Below are 22383 nucleotides of genomic sequence, written 5' to 3' on the forward strand. Positions count from 1 at the left end.
TACTTCACTTTGATCTGAGAAGTACACAGGCACACACACGCTATAGCCAAGGAATGCTTAGGGTTCTCTAGTGACTGAAATGCTTACCACCTCTCGGAAGAATGGCAGATTTCAGGAACACCACAACCTATGGAAGAAACATGAAACTCTCAGGAAGGACATTCAAATCTGCAATGGTTCTCTGAGGGACATCACAGTTCACCTTTCATTCATGGAACCCAAGACATAAAGTCAGTGCCACACAAGGCTGTTCCTCAAGTGACTTGGGGAAGGAACCTATATTCTACCAACCAGTGGTAGGAAACTAAACAACAAACATCCCACACACACTCACACACAGAGAATGAGTGACATACTAATATTTATCTTGTATGTGAATTTCTTACATTCTATGGAGTTAATTACAACTTTGTGCAAGACCAGAAGTCATAGAACATCACCCAGCCTTGTTCGTTCCATCTATTTCCTCAACGTTAATGATAGATTTTGATTCAAAGACACTTCTGCATGCCTAAGCAGCGGATACACTCAAAGAGTGTGAAACAATTGGTAATATGAGAATTTATGACAAATAGCAAAGAAATTAATACATGAACAAATGAGAAATATTAAGCACACAGACAAAGACAGACACATACACACAAGAAAGGCACACAGAAAGGTAGACACAGACACCCAGGAGCCTGGCCTCTATACAACGCAAGTCGAATGTTATCTGCAAAGGCTGAAATCCTGGCGTTACCCTACTGAGGCGACACTTTAAGCACTTTAGGAAGGATCAAACTTAGAAAAACCCAAGAAGTGACATCAGTTCCAACATTGTCCTTGGAAGGAAGACATACTACCACCATTATGCCAAGGAACAACTAAAGGCTAACTGAGAGTCAGTGTCCGAAGCCATCACTTGAACTCAAATCACTTCTAGCAGGGTAACGAGGCACATACATATATGCATCACGATAGCCTCTCATACCCTGCACATATTCAACGATCCCTGAATCTTTCCTCCTCAGTGAATTGATTACAGTTTACCTAGGGAGTAACAACACAGAGAAAAACCCAAAATTACTGCCTTCCGAAAGAGCATTCCTGACTGGCATTATTAGGAACACAGCATCCACGGACAATGATCCAGGAACTATTTTCAACCACACATGCGGCCCCACACACAAACACACCCACACAATGAATGTGACCCATGAATATTAACCACTTTGTGGAAGTCAATTTCTGGGCTTAAATGAAAAAAAGTACCTTTCAGCAGAACCCATACTTATGAACACCTGGAAACACCGGTGAATGAGGTGAATTCCTTCCAACCTTCACTGCCTGTGCTTTGATGTACTCTGCAGACCAGAGAAGAATTTATATCAGATCAACAGGTGTCTGTGCTGTGCCTCCATGGAACCTTTTCCTCCCTTGCTAGTCCACTAGAACCACACCTTGAGATGACGTGGTGAGGAATAGAAGCAGAAACCAAGGCTCCAGAATGGGGAAATCTTTGCCAGGTATACATCTGACTGAAATTAATACCGAGAATATACTCAAAAACTAAATTCCCGTAAAAATCAGAGACCCAATGAAGAAATACACAAATGAACATAACAGTGCTTGTTCCAAGGCAGAAGTCCAAAGGACCTACAACTACATAAAGAAATGCTCACCATCGCTCGTCAGAAAGAAAACAAAAATGAAAACCATACCAAGATTCCAAACCACTCCCATTGTAATGGCTATCAAGAATACAAACAACTAATGTTTTCAAGGATGTCTAAAAAAAAGGAACCCTCATATGCAGTTAGTGGGAATGCAAATTAGTACAACTGTGGAAAACAATATGGAGGCTTCTCGAACCTCAAAGTAGAATTGCTGTGTGATCCAGCATTATCATTCATAGGGATATACCTGAATGAATGAAAGCCAGGTAACAAGACAGACACCTGCACATCCATGTTTACTGCAGCATTACTCACAACAGCTAACATATGTAAACAGCCAAGATGCCTCTCAACTGATACATGGATCCAAAACTGTGGCATTTACACACAATGGAATTTTATTCAGCCTTAAATAAGCATGAAGTTTTGTTGTTTGCAGGTAAATGGATGGAACTAGAGAACATCACCTTAAGTTAAATTAGTCAGGTTGGGGAAACCAAAGGCCACATGTTTTTTCTCACACATGCACTAGAGACCTGACACACATACAAGCAGTAGTATGAACAACAGGTCTAAGGGGAGCTCATTTATGAGAGAGAGAGGGTAAAAGGAGGAGGTTAACCAGGTCAATATGGTTGTTGTGCTTTCTGTAGAGGAATGCAGACTTTTAAAAACTTTTGAAACTACCATAAGAAGGAGAATAAAGTAGAAAAGCAAAAAATAGAGGGAATGACCCAATTTGTGTTATAACGTGTACATATATATATATGCATAGAGCTATATATGTATGAGCAAATGTCACAATGAAACATCCCGTATAGCTATCTTAATTAAACAAAAATGTGCGGGTCACCAGTGGCTCACACCCGCAGTCCCTGTGACTCAGAAGGGAGAGATAAGGAAGATCTTGGTTCAAACACAGCTTGGGCAAATAGTTTGCAAGACCCTGTCTCAAAAACACCTATCACAAAAAAACGGCTGGTGAACTGCCTCAAGGTAGAGTCCCTGAGTTCAAGCCCCAGTTCTGCCCCCCACACTAAAACAAAATAAACACAAAAAGGGATTTTTGGTAACAGAAATGGAAAATAGGTCCTGTATAGGGAGTTGTTACTTGTGGGAGGGGTGAGGATATAAGGAAAGGGTGTAGGATATGGTATAAATATTATATACTCAGGTATGAAAATGGAAAAACGAGACGTGATGAAACTATTCCAGGAATACGGTGAGACAGAATAAAGGAGAATGTGGAGGGATGAATTCAACTATGGCATATTATAAGAACTTTGGCAAAAGTCACAATGTACCCCCACTACAGTAAGTTTGTTAGAACTCAGGAATGGAAAAAAGTGTTTTTAATCATTGTGTTCATTTCACTGACCTTCACAGACAGAAGTTACACAACCAAACTTAATCGGCCAGGTTTCCCACAAACTAACACCCAAATGACTGACTATGCATGTTAGTTCTCATGACCTCATACCTCCTCACAAACATTATAGCACTGACATCACACTCACATCACCCAACAGCAGATGTGAGGAACAGAGCCCTGTGCTCCAAACACCTCTGAAAATAGCTGCACCAGCACAGGTAATCATTCAAACTCTCTGCATACATTTCCCTATCAAATAAGAAGGTTGGTCTAAATGACATATACGGTCAGTTTGGCTTCTCCTATTCTACTAACATTTTGGGTCACTTTTGCTCAACTGGCCACTTCCCAAATGCCTGACCCACAGAAAATGAGTGAATTATGTTTTCTTGTTTACTATGCTAAAAGTTGGAGGAATTTGTTACACACATATAGGTAACTAACACATGGAAGATGACAGGCCCATCTGCTAACTACTGGTGGCATCCAAGAGGCCTCCATAAACTCAGGGGCTTACACTGAAAGCCCAGGGGCATCTTGACATCTGCCCTGCAATAAAGCATCTATGGCCTCTGCAAAAATCCTACCAGTGCATTTGCTGGGGTGCTGACAAACAATGCTTCAATGATACATACATGCTAAGGGACCCAGGGCTCATGAACTCGTCCTCAACTCAGTCACTGCTAGAAGCGGGGGTATGGGAGTTGTTTACCTCACAGAGAAAGATCTCTGATCAAACATGCTCCTTAACTCACCTGAGTTTGTAGAATCTGAAATTCCAGTGGAACAGAAACCATGTGGTAATTTCCTGATAATCTGTGTCACTGCATAACTTTCTTTTTATCTGTAAATTAGAAAAACAAGAATTTTCAATGGAATTTGATTCAGCCACAATAAAGAATGAGATTTTATCCTTTGCAGAGAAATGGATGGAAATGGAGATTATCTTAAGTGAAATTAGCCAGGTTCTGAAACCAAACACTGCATGTTTTCTCTCAGATGTAGAATATAGACCCAATATATATACAAAGAGTGCTATGAAAAACAACTCAATCTGACGGGGAGTCCCTAACGGGAGGGAGAACATTTAAAAGAACGAAGTTAAGAATGTGAATAAGGTCGGTTGATGTATTTTCTATACATCAAAAATGGAAGGGGAATAAAGTAAAAAGGACAACAGGAAGGGATGAAACAATTAGGATCATAAGACGTATGTACATGGAAATGTCACAGTGAAACTCCCTATAGACCTATCTTAAACAAAAAATTATCATTTTTTTTCAAAAGAAGAAAACAGACCCAGTCCCACCAAACACAAACATAAACTAATAAAAAACACAACACAAGAAAGTAAACCTGGACCTGTCTCGCGGTTAGTTACATTGGGAGCAGGGAGGATTATTAGTAAATGGTTGTGAGGGTGAATAGGATGGAAATATTGTGTATTCATGTATGAAAATGGAAACATGAGACCTGTGAAACTATTCCAGGAATAGGGAGGGAGATAATAAAGGAAAATGATGGAAGGGATGATTTTAACTATGACATAGTGGAAAAAACTTTTGTAAATGTAACAACATATACCCAGTACAACAGTACTCAATAAACAATATTTAAAAAAAGAAAAACCATACCACTCCAACACACCTTCTGTGCGTTGAGTATTTTCAACAGAGGCTTGTGGAAAATACTTGCAAGAGCTGGCTTTGAACTGCGATCCTCCTGTTTCTACCTGCTGAGGTGAGAGAAATGCAGGTATACGTCACGGGCAAACAGCCCAAATTTCAGGTACATTACTATGGGTTTTTTATCACATACCGATCCATTCCTAAACAATATAGTGATTGGTGTTGGATGGTTTGGCTCTGTTTATTCTTTTCGGGGTTCACTGTACTTCTTTAATCTAAAGATTTATAGAAATTTGACAGGAGGTGTTGCTAAAAGGGTAGAGCAACTGCTTTGCAAGTGAAAAGCATTGAGTTTCAACGCCAGTATTACCAGTCCCAACAGTTCCACCAAAACCAAAAAAGTTTATGAAGATCTCTACTGAGGAATGGTATCACCCGATCCTAGGATGCTCAGGTCACCCGTGTGCTCAGGCCACGTGTGCCCCGTATATCGAGGACCCAAATAAAAGAGAAGTCTTCCACACGAGACAGTGGCACCTACCTCCAGCTTCTCCATGCTTGGCTGGCTGTGCTACCACAGCAAGAGGCCAGGCAGGAGCTGCCTCGGGAATGTGTATGTTGCAGTGGCTGGGATCCCACTGTGACATCACAACCAAGTCTGTCCTGATTGGTCAGACCACGTAAGCACTGCCTCTATGGCCCCTCTCCCTTCAGTCTCTAGCCATTTGTGTGGCAGTTTCCTGGCAAGAACTTGTGATCTGGGAATTGCTTTTCTCCTCCACGTTCCCTCCTCAGATCATTCAAGGTTCAACTGGCATGACATTTCTGACTTCTTCCAAACTACTCCCAATCTGGACCCCACACTTTGGAGGACAGGAAGGCTTTCACCTGGTGAGTACACAAACACCTCAAGCCCTTTGAAGGTAAATAAGCCAGGAAAACTCCCTGAACCTTGGATGAGGCAACTTCCTTCTCAGAACTACATCTCCCATCATCTGGGAGGGTATTCCCTTAACTGACCCAAAATATCACAGAGTGAGGGCCTGGGGCTGTCTTCCAGCCTACAGTGTTCCTAACTTGAACAAAACACGCAAAAGCACACACTGGCTGCCAAGAGCCTCAAGGTGACCACAAGAATTCACTTCCTAACGACACAGAAATTACTTCACTTTGATCTGAGAAGTACACAGGCACACACACGCTATAGCCAAGGAATGCTTAGGGTTCTCTAGTGACTGAAATGCTTACCACCTCTCGGAAGAATGGCAGATTTCAGGAACACCACAACCTATGGAAGAAACATGAAACTCTCAGGAAGGACATTCAAATCTGCAATGGTTCTCTGAGGGACATCACAGTTCACCTTTCATTCATGGAACCCAAGACATAAAGTCAGTGCCACACAAGGCTGTTCCTCAAGTGACTTGGGGAAGGAACCTATATTCTACCAACCAGTGGTAGGAAACTAAACAACAAACATCCCACACACACTCACACACAGAGAATGAGTGACATACTAATATTTATCTTGTATGTGAATTTCTTACATTCTATGGAGTTAATTACAACTTTGTGCAAGACCAGAAGTCATAGAACATCACCCAGCCTTGTTCGTTCCATCTATTTCCTCAACGTTAATCATAGATTTTGATTCAAAGACACTTCTGCATGCCTAAGCAGCGGATACACTCAAAGAGTGTGAAACAATTGGTAATATGAGAATTTATGACAAATAGCAAAGAAATTAATACATGAACAAATGAGAAATATTAAGCACACAGACAAAGACAGACACATACACACAAGAAAGGCACACAGAAAGGTAGACACAGACACCCAGGAGCCTGGCCTCTATTCAACGCAAGACGAATGTTATCTGCAAAGGCTGAAATCCTGGCGTTACCCTACTGAGGCGACACTTTAAGCACTTTAGGAAGGATCAAACTTAGAAAAACCCAAGAAGTGACATCAGTTCCAACATTGTCCTTGGAAGGAAGACATACTACCACCATTATGCCAAGGAACAACTAAAGGCTAACCGAGAGTCAGTGTCCGAAGCCATCACTTGAACTCAAATCACTTCTAGCAGGGTAACGAGGCACATACATATATGCATCACGATAGCCTCTCATACCCTGCACATATTCAACGATCCCTGAATCTTTCCTCCTCAGTGAATTGATTACAGTTTACCTAGGGAGTAACAACACAGAGAAAAACCCAAAATTACTGCCTTCCGAAAGAGCATTCCTGACTGGCATTATTAGGAACACAGCATCCACGGACAATGATCCAGGAACTATTTTCAACCACACATGCGGCCCCACACACAAACACACCCACACAATGAATGTGACCCATGAATATTAACCACTTTGTGGAAGTCAATTTCTGGGCTTAAATGAAAAAAAGTACCTTTCAGCAGAACCCATACTTATGAACACCTGGAAACACCGGTGAATGAGCTGAATTCCTTCCAACCTTCACTGCCTGTGCTTTGATGTACTCTGCAGACCAGAGAAGAATTTATATCAGATCAACAGGTGTCTGTGCTGTGCCTCCATGGAACCTTTTCCTCCCTTGCCAGTCCACTAGAACCACACCTTGAGATGACGTGGTGAGGAATAGAAGCAGAAACCAAGGCTCCAGAATGGGGAAATCTTTGCCAGGTATACATCTGACTGAAATTAATACCGAGAATATACTCAAAAACTAAATTCCCGTAAAAATCAGTGACCCAATGAAGAAATACACAAATGAACATAACAGAGCTTGTTCCAAGGCAGAAGTCCAAAGGACCTACAACTACGTAAAGAAATGCTCACCATCGCTCGTCAGAAAGAAAACAAAAATGAAAACCATACCAAGATTCCAAACCACTCCCATTGTAATGGCTATCAAGAATACAAACAACTAATGTTTTCAAGGATATCTAAAAAAAAGGAACCCTCATATGCAGTTAGTGGGAATGCAAATTAGTACAACAACTGTGGAAAACAATATGGAGGCTTCTCGAACCTCAAAGTAGAATTGCTGTGTGATCCAGCATTATCATTCATAGGGATATACCTGAATGAATGAAAGCCAGGTAACAAGACAGACACCTGCACATCCATGTTTACTGCAGCATTACTCACAACAGCTAACATATGTAAACAGCCAAGATGCCTCTCAACTGATACATGGATCCAAAACTGTGGCATTTACACACAATGGAATTTTATTCAGCCTTAAATAAGCATGAAGTTTTGTTGTTTGCAGGTAAATGGATGGAACTAGAGAACATCACCTTAAGTTAAATTAGTCAGGTTGGGGAAACCAAAGGCCACATGTTTTTTCTCACACATGCACTAGAGACCTGACACACATACAAGCAGTAGTATGAACAACAGGTCTAAGGGGAGCTCATTTATGAGAGAGAGAGGGTAAAAGGAGGAGGTTAACCAGGTCAATATGGTTGTTGTGCTTTCTGTAGAGGAATGCAGACTTTTAAAAACTTTTGAAACTACCATAAGAAGGAGAATAAAGTAGAAAAGCAAAAAATAGAGGGAATGACCCAATTTGTGTTATAACGTGTACATATATATATATGCATAGAGCTATATATGTATGAGCAAATGTCACAATGAAACATCCCGTATAGCTATCTTAATTAAACAAAAATGTGCGGGTCACCAGTGGCTCACACCCGCAGTCCCTGTGACTCAGAAGGGAGAGATAAGGAAGATCTTGGTTCAAACACAGCTTGGGCAAATAGTTTGCAAGACCCTGTCTCAAAAACACCTATCACAAAAAAACGGCTGGTGAACTGCCTCAAGGTAGAGTCCCTGAGTTCAAGCCCCAGTTCTGCCCCCCACACTAAAACAAAATAAACACAAAAAGGGATTTTTGGTAACAGAAATGGAAAATAGGTCCTGTATAGGGAGTTGTTACTTGTGGGAGGGGTGAGGATATAAGGAAAGGGTGTAGGATATGGTATAAATATTATATACTCAGGTATGAAAATGGAAAAACGAGACGTGATGAAACTATTCCAGGAATACGGTGAGAGAGAATAAAGGAGAATGTGGAGGGATGAATTCAACTATGGCATATTATAAGAACTTTGGCAAAAGTCACAATGTACCCCCACTACAGTAAGTTTGTTAGAACTCAGGAATGGAAAAAAGTGTTTTTAATCATTGTGTTCATTTCACTGACCTTCACAGACAGAAGTTACACAACCAAACTTAATCGGCCAGGTTTCCCACAAACTAACACCCAAATGACTGACTATGCATGTTAGTTCTCATGACCTCATACCTCCTCACAAACATTATAGCACTGACATCACACTCACATCACCCAACAGCAGATGTGAGGAACAGAGCCCTGTGCTCCAAACACCTCTGAAAATAGCTGCACCAGCACAGGTAATCATTCAAACTCTCTGCATACATTTCCCTATCAAATAAGAAGGTTGGTCTAAATGACATGTAAGGTCAGTTTGGCTGCTCCTATTCTACTAACATTTTGGGTCACTTTTGCTCAACTGGGCACTTCCCAAATGCCTGACCCACAGAAAATGAGTGAATTATGTTTTCTTGTTTACTATGCTAAAAGTTGGAGGAATTTGTTACACACATATAGGTAACTAACACATGGAAGATGACAGGCCCATCTGCTAACTACTGGTGGCATCCAAGAGGCCTCCATAAACTCAGGGGCTTACACTGAAAGCCCAGGGGCATCTTGACATCTGCCCTGCAATAAAGCATCTATGGCCTCTGCAAAAATCCTACCAGTGCATTTGCTGAGGTGCTGACAAAAAATGCTTCAATGATACATACATGCTAAGGGACCCAGGGCTCATGAACTCGTCCTCAACTCAGTCACTGCTAGAAGCGGGGGTATGGGAGTTGTTTACCTCACAGAGAAAGATCTCTGATCAAACATGCTCCTTAACTCACCTGAGTTTGTGGAATCTGAAATTCCAGTGGAACAGAAACCATGTGGTAATTTCCTGATAATCTGTGTCACTGCATAACTTTCTTTTTATCTGTAAATTAGAAAAACAAGAATTTTCAATGGAATTTGATTCAGCCACAATAAAGAATGAGATTTTATCCTTTGCAGAGAAATGGATGGAAATGGACATTATCTTAAGTGAAATTAGCCAGGTTCTGAAACCAAACACTGCATGTTTTCTCTCAGATGTAGAATATAGACCCAATAAATATACAAAGAGTGCTATGAAAAACAACTCAATCTGACGGGGAGTCCCTAATGGGAGGGAGAACATTTAAAAGAACGAAGTTAAGAATGTGAATAAGGTCGGTTGATGTATTTTCTATACATCAAAAATGGAAGGGGAATAAAGTAAAAAGGACAACAGGAAGGGATGAAACAATTAGGATCATAAGACGTATGTACATGGAAATGTCACAGTGAAACTCCCTATAGACCTATCTTAAACAAAAAATTATCATTTTTTTTCAAAAGAAGAAAACAGACCCAGTCCCACCAAACACAAACATATAAACTAATAAAAAACACAACACAAGAAAGTAAACCTGGACTTGTCTCGCGGTTAGTTACATTGGGAGCAGGGAGGATTATTAGTAAATGGTTGTGAGGGTGAATAGGATGGAAATATTGTGTACTCATGTATGAAAATGGAAACATGAGACCTGTGAAACTATTCCAGGAATAGGGAGGGAGATAATAAAGGAAAATGATGGAAGGGATGATTTTAACTATGACATAGTGTAAAAAACTTTTGTAAATGTAACAACATATACCCAGTACAACAGTACTCAATAAACAATATTTAAAAAAAGAAAAACCATACCACTCCAGCACACCTTCTGTGCGTTGAGTATTTTCAACAGAGGCTTGTGGAAAATACTTGCAAGAGCTGGCTTTGAACTGCGATCCTCCTGTTTCTACCTGCTGAGGTGAGAGAAATGCAGGTATACGTCACGGGCAAACAGCCCAAATTTCAGGTACATTACTATGGGTTTTTTATCACATACCGATCCATTCCTAAACAATATAGTGATTGGTGTTGGATGGTTTGGCTCTGTTTATTCTTTTCGGGGTTCACTGTACTTCTTTAATCTAAAGATTTATAGAAATTTGACAGGAGGTGTTGCTAAAAGGGTAGAGCAACTGCTTTGCAAGTGAAAAGCATTGAGTTTCAACGCCAGTATTACCAGTCCCAACAGTTCCACCAAAACCAAAAAAGTTTATGAAGATCTCTACTGAGGAATGGTATCACCCGATCCTAGGATGCTCAGGTCACCCGTGTGCTCAGGCCACGTGTGCCCCGTATATCGAGGACCCAAATAAAAGAGAAGTCTTCCACACGAGACAGTGGCACCTACCTCCAGCTTCTCCATGCTTGGCTGGCTGTGCTACCACAGCAAGAGGCCAGGCAGGAGCTGCCTCGGGAATGTGTATGTTGCAGTGGCTGGGATCCCACTGTGACATCACAACCAAGTCTGTCCTGATTGGTCAGACCACGTAAGCACTGCCTCTATGGCCCCTCTCCCTTCAGTCTCCAGCCATTTGTGTGGCAGTTTCCTGGCAAGAACTTGTGATCTGGGAATTGCTTTTCTCCTCCACGTTCCCTCCTCAGATCATTCAAGGTTCAACTGGCATGACATTTCTGACTTCTTCCAAACTACTCCCAATCTGGACCCCACACTTTGGAGGACAGGAAGGCTTTCACCTGGTGAGTACACAAACACCTCAAGCCCTTTGAAGGTAAATAAGCCAGGAAAACTCCCTGAACCTTGGATGAGGCAACTTCCTTCTCAGAACTACATCTCCCATCATCTGGGAGGGTATTCCCTTAACTGACCCAAAATATCACAGAGTGAGGGCCTGGGGCTGCCTTCCAGCCTACAGTGTTCCTAACTTGAACAAAACACGCAAAAGCACACACTGGCTGCCAAGAGCCTCAAGGTGACCACAAGAATTCACTTCCTAACGACACAGAAATTACTTCACTTTGATCTGAGAAGTACACAGGCACACACACGCTATAGCCAAGGAATGCTTAGGGTTCTCTAGTGACTGAAATGCTTACCACCTCTCGGAAGAATGGCAGATTTCAGGAACACCACAACCTATGGAAGAAACATGAAACTCTCAGGAAGGACATTCAAATCTGCAATGGTTCTCTGAGGGACATCACAGTTCACCTTTCATTCATGGAACCCAAGACATAAAGTCAGTGCCACACAAGGCTGTTCCTCAAGTGACTTGGGGAAGGAACCTATATTCTACCAACCAGTGGTAGGAAACTAAACAACAAACATCCCACACACACTCACACACAGAGAATGAGTGACATACTAATATTTATCTTGTATGTGAATTTCTTACATTCTATGGAGTTAATTACAACTTTGTGCAAGACCAGAAGTCATAGAACATCACCCAGCCTTGTTCGTTCCATCTATTTCCTCAACGTTAATCATAGATTTTGATTCAAAGACACTTCTGCATGCCTAAGCAGCGGATACACTCAAAGAGTGTGAAACAATTGGTAATATGAGAATTTATGACAAATAGCAAAGAAATTAATACATGAACAAATGAGAAATATTAAGCACACAGACAAAGACAGACACATACACACAAGAAAGGCACACAGAAAGGTAGACACAGACACCCAGGAGCCTGGCCTCTATTCAACGCAAGACGAATGTTATCTGCAAAGGCTGAAATCCTGGCGTTACCCTACTGAGGCGACACTTTAAGCACTTTAGGAAGGATCAAACTTAGAAAAACCCAAGAAGTGACATCAGTTCCAACATTGTCCTTGGAAGGAAGACATACTACCACCATTATGCCAAGGAACAACTAAAGGCTAACCGAGAGTCAGTGTCCGAAGCCATCACTTGAACTCAAATCACTTCTAGCAGGGTAACGAGGCACATACATATATGCATCACGATAGCCTCTCATACCCTGCACATATTCAACGATCCCTGAATCTTTCCTCCTCAGTGAATTGATTACAGTTTACCTAGGGAGTAACAACACAGAGAAAAACCCAAAATTACTGCCTTCCGAAAGAGCATTCCTGACTGGCATTATTAGGAACACAGCATCCACGGACAATGATCCAGGAACTATTTTCAACCACACATGCGGCCCCACACACAAACACACCCACACAATGAATGTGACCCATGAATATTAACCACTTTGTGGAAGTCAATTTCTGGGCTTAAATGAAAAAAAGTACCTTTCAGCAGAACCCATACTTATGAACACCTGGAAACACCGGTGAATGAGCTGAATTCCTTCCAACCTTCACTGCCTGTGCTTTGATGTACTCTGCAGACCAGAGAAGAATTTATATCAGATCAACAGGTGTCTGTGCTGTACCTCCATGGAACCTTTTCCTCCCTTGCCAGTCCACTAGAACCACACCTTGAGATGACGTGGTGAGGAATAGAAGCAGAAACCAAGGCTCCAGAATGGGGAAATCTTTGCCAGGTATACATCTGACTGAAATTAATACCGAGAATATACTCAAAAACTAAATTCCCGTAAAAATCAGTGACCCAATGAAGAAATACACAAATGAACATAACAGAGCTTGTTCCAAGGCAGAAGTCCAAAGGACCTACAACTACATAAAGAAATGCTCACCATCGCTCGTCAGAAAGAAAACAAAAATGAAAACCATACCAAGATTCCAAACCACTCCCATTGTAATGGCTATCAAGAATACAAACAACTAATGTTTTCAAGGATGTCTAAAAAAAAAGGAACCCTCATATGCAGTTAGTGGGAATGCAAATTAGTACAACAACTGTGGAAAACAATATGGAGGCTTCTCGAACCTCAAAGTAGAATTGCTGTGTGATCCAGCATTATCATTCATAGGGATATACCTGAATGAATGAAAGCCAGGTAACAAGACAGACACCTGCACATCCATGTTTACTGCAGCATTACTCACAACAGCTAACATATGTAAACAGCCAAGATGCCTCTCAACTGATACATGGATCCAAAACTGTGGCATTTACACACAATGGAATTTTATTCAGCCTTAAATAAGCATGAAGTTTTGTTGTTTGCAGGTAAATGGATGGAACTAGAGAACATCACCTTAAGTTAAATTAGTCAGGTTGGGGAAACCAAAGGCCACATGTTTTTTCTCACACATGCACTAGAGACCTGACACACATACAAGCAGTAGTATGAACAACAGGTCTAAGGGGAGCTCATTTATGAGAGAGAGAGGGTAAAAGGAGGAGGTTAACCAGGTCAATATGGTTGTTGTGCTTTCTGTAGAGGAATGCAGACTTTTAAAATCTTTTGAAACTACCATAAGAAGGAGAATAAAGTAGAAAAGCAAAAAATAGAGGGAATGACCCAATTTGTGTTATAACGTGTACATATATATATATGCATAGAGTTATATATGTATGAGCAAATGTCACAATGAAACATCCCGTATAGCTATCTTAATTAAACAAAAATGTGCGGGTCACCAGTGGCTCACACCCGCAGTCCCTGTGACTCAGAAGGGAGAGATAAGGAAGATCTTGGTTCAAACACAGCTTGGGCAAATAGTTTGCAAGACCCTGTCTCAAAAACACCTATCACAAAAAAACGGCTGGTGAACTGCCTCAAGGTAGAGTCCCTGAGTTCAAGCCCCAGTTCTGCCCCCCACACTAAAACAAAATAAACACAAAAAGGGATTTTTGGTAACAGAAATGGAAAATAGGTCCTGTATAGGGAGTTGTTACTTGTGGGAGGGGTGAGGATATAAGGAAAGGGTGTAGGATATGGTATAAATATTATATACTCAGGTATGAAAATGGAAAAACGAGACGTGATGAAACTATTCCAGGAATACGGTGAGAGAGAATAAAGGAGAATGTGGAGGGATGAATTCAACTATGGCATATTATAAGAACTTTGGCAAAAGTCACAATGTACCCCCACTACAGTAAGTTTGTTAGAACTCAGGAATGGAAAAAAGTGTTTTTAATCATTGTGTTCATTTCACTGACCTTCACAGACAGAAGTTACACAACCAAACTTAATCGGCCAGGTTTCCCACAAACTAACACCCAAATGACTGACTATGCATGTTAGTTCTCATGACCTCATACCTCCTCACAAACATTATAGCACTGACATCACACTCACATCACCCAACAGCAGATGTGAGGAACAGAGCCCTGTGCTCCAAACACCTCTGAAAATAGCTGCACCAGCACAGGTAATCATTCAAACTCTCTGCATACATTTCCCTATCAAATAAGAAGGTTGGTCTAAATGACATGTAAGGTCAGTTTGGCTGCTCCTATTCTACTAACATTTTGGGTCACTTTTGCTCAACTGGGCACTTCCCAAATGCCTGACCCACAGAAAATGAGTGAATTATGTTTTCTTGTTTACTATGCTAAAAGTTGGAGGAATTTGTTACACACATATAGGTAACTAACACATGGAAGATGACAGGCCCATCTGCTAACTACTGGTGGCATCCAAGAGGCCTCCATAAACTCAGGGGCTTACACTGAAAGCCCAGGGGCATCTTGACATCTGCCCTGCAATAAAGCATCTATGGCCTCTGCAAAAATCCTACCAGTGCATTTGCTGAGGTGCTGACAAAAAATGCTTCAATGATACATACATGCTAAGGGACCCAGGGCTCATGAACTCGTCCTCAACTCAGTCACTGCTAGAAGCGGGGGTATGGGAGTTGTTTACCTCACAGAGAAAGATCTCTGATCAAACATGCTCCTTAACTCACCTGAGTTTGTGGAATCTGAAATTCCAGTGGAACAGAAACCATGTGGTAATTTCCTGATAATCTGTGTCACTGCATAACTTTCTTTTTATCTGTAAATTAGAAAAACAAGAATTTTCAATGGAATTTGATTCAGCCACAATAAAGAATGAGATTTTATCCTTTGCAGAGAAATGGATGGAAATGGACATTATCTTAAGTGAAATTAGCCAGGTTCTGAAACCAAACACTGCATGTTTTCTCTCAGATGTAGAATATAGACCCAATAAATATACAAAGAGTGCTATGAAAAACAACTCAATCTGACGGGGAGTCCCTAATGGGAGGGAGAACATTTAAAAGAACGAAGTTAAGAATGTGAATAAGGTCGGTTGATGTATTTTCTATACATCAAAAATGGAAGGGGAATAAAGTAAAAAGGACAACAGGAAGGGATGAAACAATTAGGATCATAAGACGTATGTACATGGAAATGTCACAGTGAAACTCCCTATAGACCTATCTTAAACAAAAAATTATCACTTTTTTTCAAAAGAAGAAAACAGACCCAGTCCCACCAAACACAAACATATAAACTAATAAAAAACACAACACAAGAAAGTAAACCTGGACTTGTCTCGCGGTTAGTTACATTGGGAGCAGGGAGGATTATTAGTAAATGGTTGTGAGGGTGAATAGGATGGAAATATTGTGTACTCATGTATGAAAATGGAAACATGAGACCTGTGAAACTATTCCAGGAATAGGGAGGGAGATAATAAAGGAAAATGATGGAAGGGATGATTTTAACTATGACATAGTGTAAAAAACTTTTGTAAATGTAACAACATATACCCAGTACAACAGTACTCAATAAACAATATTTAAAAAAAGAAAAACCATACCACTCCAGCACACCTTCTGTGCGTTGAGTATTTTCAACAGAGGCTTGTGGAAAATACTTGCAAGAGCTGGCTTTGAACTGCGATCCTCCTGTTTCTACCTGCTGAGGTGAGAGAAATGCAGGTATACGTCACGGGCAAACAGCCCAAATTTCAGGTACATTACTATGGGTTTTTTATCACATACCGATCCATTCCTAAACAATATAGTGATTGGTGTTGGATGGTTTGGCTCTGTTTATTCTTTTCGGGGTTCACTGTACTTCTTTAATCTAAAGATTTATAGAAATTTGACAGGAGGTGTTGCTAAAAGGGTAGAGCAACTGCTTTGCAAGTGAAAAGCATTGAGTTTCAACGCCAGTATTACCAGTCCCAACAGTTCCACCAAAACCAAAAAAGTTTATGAAGATCTCTACTGAGGAATGGTATCACCCGATCCTAGGATGCTCAGGTCACCCGTGTGCTCAGGCCACGTGTGCCCCGTATATCGAGGACCCAAATAAAAGAGAAGTCTTCCACACGAGACAGTGGCACCTACCTCCAGCTTCTCCATGCTTGGCTGGCTGTGCTACCACAGCAAGAGGCCAGGCAGGAGCTGCCTCGGGAATGTGTATGTTGCAGTGGCTGGGATCCCACTGTGACATCACAACCAAGTCTGTCCTGATTGGTCAGACCACGTAAGCACTGCCTCTATGGCCCCTCTCCCTTCAGTCTCTAGCCATTTGTGTGGCAGTTTCCTGGCAAGAACTTGTGATCTGGGAATTGCTTTTCTCCTCCACGTTCCCTCCTCAGATCATTCAAGGTTCAACTGGCATGACATTTCTGACTTCTTCCAAACTACTCCCAATCTGGACCCCACACTTTGGAGGACAGGAAGGCTTTCACCTGGTGAGTACACAAACACCTCAAGCCCTTTGAAGGTAAATAAGCCAGGAAAACTCCCTGAACCTTGGATGAGGCAACTTCCTTCTCAGAACTACATCTCCCATCATCTGGGAGGGTATTCCCTTAACTGACCCAAAATGTCACAGAGTGAGGACCTGGGGCTGTCTTCCAGCCTACAGTGTTCCTAACTTGAACAAAACACGCAAAAGCACACACTGGCTGCCAAGAGCCTCAAGGTGACCACAAGAATTCACTTCCTAACGACACAGAAATTACTTCACTTTGATCTGAGAAGTACACAGGCACACACACGCTATAGCCAAGGAATGCTTAGGGTTCTCTAGTGACTGAAATGCTTACCACCTCTCGGAAGAATGGCAGATTTCAGGAACACCACAACCTATGGAAGAAACATGAAACTCTCAGGAAGGACATTCAAATCTGCAATGGTTCTCTGAGGGACATCACAGTTCACCTTTCATTCATGGAACCCAAGACATAAAGTCAGTGCCACACAAGGCTGTTCCTCAAGTGACTTGGGGAAGGAACCTATATTCTACCAACCAGTGGTAGGAAACTAAACAACAAACATCCCACACACACTCACACACAGAGAATGAGTGACATACTAATATTTATCTTGTATGTGAATTTCTTACATTCTATGGAGTTAATTACAACTTTGTGCAAGACCAGAAGTCATAGAACATCACCCAGCCTTGTTCGTTCCATCTATTTCCTCAACGTTAATGATAGATTTTGATTCAAAGACACTTCTGCATGCCTAAGCAGCGGATACACTCAAAGAGTGTGAAACAATTGGTAATATGAGAATTTATGACAAATAGCAAAGAAATTAATACATGAACAAATGAGAAATATTAAGCACACAGACAAAGACAGACACATACACACAAGAAAGGCACACAGAAAGGTAGACACAGACACCCAGGAGCCTGGCCTCTATACAACGCAAGTCGAATGTTATCTGCAAAGGCTGAAATCCTGGCGTTACCCTACTGAGGCGACACTTTAAGCACTTTAGGAAGGATCAAACTTAGAAAAACCCAAGAAGTGACATCAGTTCCAACATTGTCCTTGGAAGGAAGACATACTACCACCATTATGCCAAGGAACAACTAAAGGCTAACTGAGAGTCAGTGTCCGAAGCCATCACTTGAACTCAAATCACTTCTAGCAGGGTAACGAGGCACATACATATATGCATCACGATAGCCTCTCATACCCTGCACATATTCAACGATCCCTGAATCTTTCCTCCTCAGTGAATTGATTACAGTTTACCTAGGGAGTAACAACACAGAGAAAAACCCAAAATTACTGCCTTCCGAAAGAGCATTCCTGACTGGCATTATTAGGAACACAGCATCCACGGACAATGATCCAGGAACTATTTTCAACCACACATGCGGCCCCACACACAAACACACCCACACAATGAATGTGACCCATGAATATTAACCACTTTGTGGAAGTCAATTTCTGGGCTTAAATGAAAAAAAGTACCTTTCAGCAGAACCCATACTTATGAACACCTGGAAACACCGGTGAATGAGGTGAATTCCTTCCAACCTTCACTGCCTGTGCTTTGATGTACTCTGCAGACCAGAGAAGAATTTATATCAGATCAACAGGTGTCTGTGCTGTGCCTCCATGGAACCTTTTCCTCCCTTGCTAGTCCACTAGAACCACACCTTGAGATGACGTGGTGAGGAATAGAAGCAGAAACCAAGGCTCCAGAATGGGGAAATCTTTGCCAGGTATACATCTGACTGAAATTAATACCGAGAATATACTCAAAAACTAAATTCCCGTAAAAATCAGAGACCCAATGAAGAAATACACAAATGAACATAACAGTGCTTGTTCCAAGGCAGAAGTCCAAAGGACTTACAACTACATAAAGAAATGCTCACCATGGCTCGTCAGAAAGAAAACAAAAATGAAAACCATACCAAGATTCCAAACCACTCCCATTGTAATGGCTATCAAGAATACAAACAACTAATGTTTTCAAGGATGTCTAAAAAAAAGGAACCCTCATATGCAGTTAGTGGGAATGCAAATTAGTACAACTGTGGAAAACAATATGGAGGCTTCTCGAACCTCAAAGTAGAATTGCTGTGTGATCCAGCATTATCATTCATAGGGATATACCTGAATGAATGAAAGCCAGGTAACAAGACAGACACCTGCACATCCATGTTTACTGCAGCATTACTCACAACAGCTAACATATGTAAACAGCCAAGATGCCTCTCAACTGATACATGGATCCAAAACTGTGGCATTTACACACAATGGAATTTTATTCAGCCTTAAATAAGCATGAAGTTTTGTTGTTTGCAGGTAAATGGATGGAACTAGAGAACATCACCTTAAGTTAAATTAGTCAGGTTGGGTAAACCAAAGGCCACATGTTTTTTCTCACACATGCACTAGAGACCTGACACACATACAAGCAGTAGTATGAACAACAGGTCTAAGGGGAGCTCATTTATGAGAGAGAGAGGGTAAAAGGAGGAGGTTAACCAGGTCAATATGGTTGTTGTGCTTTCTGTAGAGGAATGCAGACTTTTAAAAACTTTTGAAACTACCATAAGAAGGAGAATAAAGTAGAAAAGCAAAAAATAGAGGGAATGACCCAATTTGTGTTATAACGTGTACATATATATATATGCATAGAGCTATATATGTATGAGCAAATGTCACAATGAAACATCCCGTATAGCTATCTTAATTAAACAAAAATGTGCGGGTCACCAGTGGCTCACACCCGCAGTCCCTGTGACTCAGAAGGGAGAGATAAGGAAGATCTTGGTTCAAACACAGCTTGGGCAAATAGTTTGCAAGACCCTGTCTCAAAAACACCTATCACAAAAAAACGGCTGGTGAACTGCCTCAAGGTAGAGTCCCTGAGTTCAAGCCCCAGTTCTGCCCCCCACACTAAAACAAAATAAACACAAAAAGGGATTTTTGGTAACAGAAATGGAAAATAGGTCCTGTATAGGGAGTTGTTACTTGTGGGAGGGGTGAGGATATAAGGAAAGGGTGTAGGATATGGTATAAATATTATATACTCAGGTATGAAAATGGAAAAACGAGACGTGATGAAACTATTCCAGGAATACGGTGAGACAGAATAAAGGAGAATGTGGAGGGATGAATTCAACTATGGCATATTATAAGAACTTTGGCAAAAGTCACAATGTACCCCCACTACAGTAAGTTTGTTAGAACTCAGGAATGGAAAAAAGTGTTTTTAATCATTGTGTTCATTTCACTGACCTTCACAGACAGAAGTTACACAACCAAACTTAATCGGCCAGGTTTCCCACAAACTAACACCCAAATGACTGACTATGCATGTTAGTTCTCATGACCTCATACCTCCTCACAAACATTATAGCACTGACATCACACTCACATCACCCAACAGCAGATGTGAGGAACAGAGCCCTGTGCTCCAAACACCTCTGAAAATAGCTGCACCAGCACAGGTAATCATTCAAACTCTCTGCATACATTTCCCTATCAAATAAGAAGGTTGGTCTAAATGACATGTAAGGTCAGTTTGGCTTCTCCTATTCTACTAACATTTTGGGTCACTTTTGCTCAACTGGGCACTTCCCAAATGCCTGACCCACAGAAAATGAGTGAATTATGTTTTCTTGTTTACTATGCTAAAAGTTGGAGGAATTTGTTACACACATATAGGTAACTAACACATGGAAGATGACAGGCCCATCTGCTAACTACTGGTGGCATCCAAGAGGCCTCCATAAACTCAGGGGCTTACACTGAAAGCCCAGGGGCATCTTGACATCTGCCCTGCAATAAGGCATCTATGGCCTCTGCAAAAATCCTACCAGTGCATTTGCTGGGGTGCTGACAAACAATGCTTCAATGATACATACATGCTAAGGGACCCAGGGCTCATGAACTCGTCCTCAACTCAGTCACTGCTAGAAGCGGGGGTATGGGAGTTGTTTACCTCACAGAGAAAGATCTCTGATCAAACATGCTCCTTAACTCACCTGAGTTTGTGGAATCTGAAATTCCAGTGGAACAGAAACCATGTGGTAATTTCCTGATAATCTGTGTCACTGCATAACTTTCTTTTTATCTGTAAATTAGAAAAACAAGAATTTTCAATGGAATTTGATTCAGCCACAATAAAGAATGAGATTTTATCCTTTGCAGAGAAATGGATGGAAATGGAGATTATCTTAAGTGAAATTAGCCAGGTTCTGAAACCAAACACTGCATGTTTTCTCTCAGATGTAGAATATAGACCCAATATATATACAAAGAGTGCTATGAAAAACAACTCAATCTGACGGGGAGTCCCTAACGGGAGGGAGAACATTTAAAAGAACGAAGTTAAGAATGTGAATAAGGTCGGTTGATGTATTTTCTATACATCAAAAATGGAAGGGGAATAAAGTAAAAAGGACAACAGGAAGGGATGAAACAATTAGGATCATAAGACGTATGTACATGGAAATGTCACAGTGAAACTCCCTATAGACCTATCTTAAACAAAAAATTATCATTTTTTTTCAAAAGAAGAAAACAGACCCAGTCCCACCAAACACAAACATAAACTAATAAAAAACACAACACAAGAAAGTAAACCTGGACCTGTCTCGCGGTTAGTTACATTGGGAGCAGGGAGGATTATTAGTAAATGGTTGTGAGGGTGAATAGGATGGAAATATTGTGTATTCATGTATGAAAATGGAAACATGAGACCTGTGAAACTATTCCAGGAATAGGGAGGGAGATAATAAAGGAAAATGATGGAAGGGATGATTTTAACTATGACATAGTGGAAAAAACTTTTGTAAATGTAACAACATATACCCAGTACAACAGTACTCAATAAACAATATTTAAAAAAAGAAAAACCATACCACTCCAACACACCTTCTGTGCGTTGAGTATTTTCAACAGAGGCTTGTGGAAAATACTTGCAAGAGCTGGCTTTGAACTGCGATCCTCCTGTTTCTACCTGCTGAGGTGAGAGAAATGCAGGTATACGTCACGGGCAAACAGCCCAAATTTCAGGTACATTACTATGGGTTTTTTATCACATACCGATCCATTCCTAAACAATATAGTGATTGGTGTTGGATGGTTTGGCTCTGTTTATTCTTTTCGGGGT

General features: G+C 41.1%; 2 long non-coding RNA genes across 2 annotated transcripts; both read right to left on the minus strand.

The window, feature by feature from the left end:
* Window positions 1-10485: 10485 nt before the first annotated feature.
* LOC141416411 (uncharacterized) lies at window positions 10486-15517 on the minus strand. The gene is made up of 2 exons (XR_012441139.1): window positions 15433-15517; window positions 10486-10589 (listed from the first exon to the last, which is right to left on the minus strand). It is a non-coding gene; the product is annotated as an uncharacterized lncRNA (long non-coding RNA).
* Window positions 15518-16310: 793 nt separating this feature from the next.
* On the minus strand, window positions 16311-21338 carry LOC141416412 (uncharacterized). The gene is made up of 2 exons (XR_012441140.1): window positions 21254-21338; window positions 16311-16414 (listed from the first exon to the last, which is right to left on the minus strand). It is a non-coding gene; the product is annotated as an uncharacterized lncRNA (long non-coding RNA).
* Between the last annotated feature and the right edge of the window lie 1045 nt (window positions 21339-22383).

This window comes from Castor canadensis, chromosome 14, assembly GCF_047511655.1.
Source record: "Castor canadensis chromosome 14, mCasCan1.hap1v2, whole genome shotgun sequence".
NCBI classification, from domain to species: domain Eukaryota; kingdom Metazoa; phylum Chordata; class Mammalia; order Rodentia; family Castoridae; genus Castor; species Castor canadensis.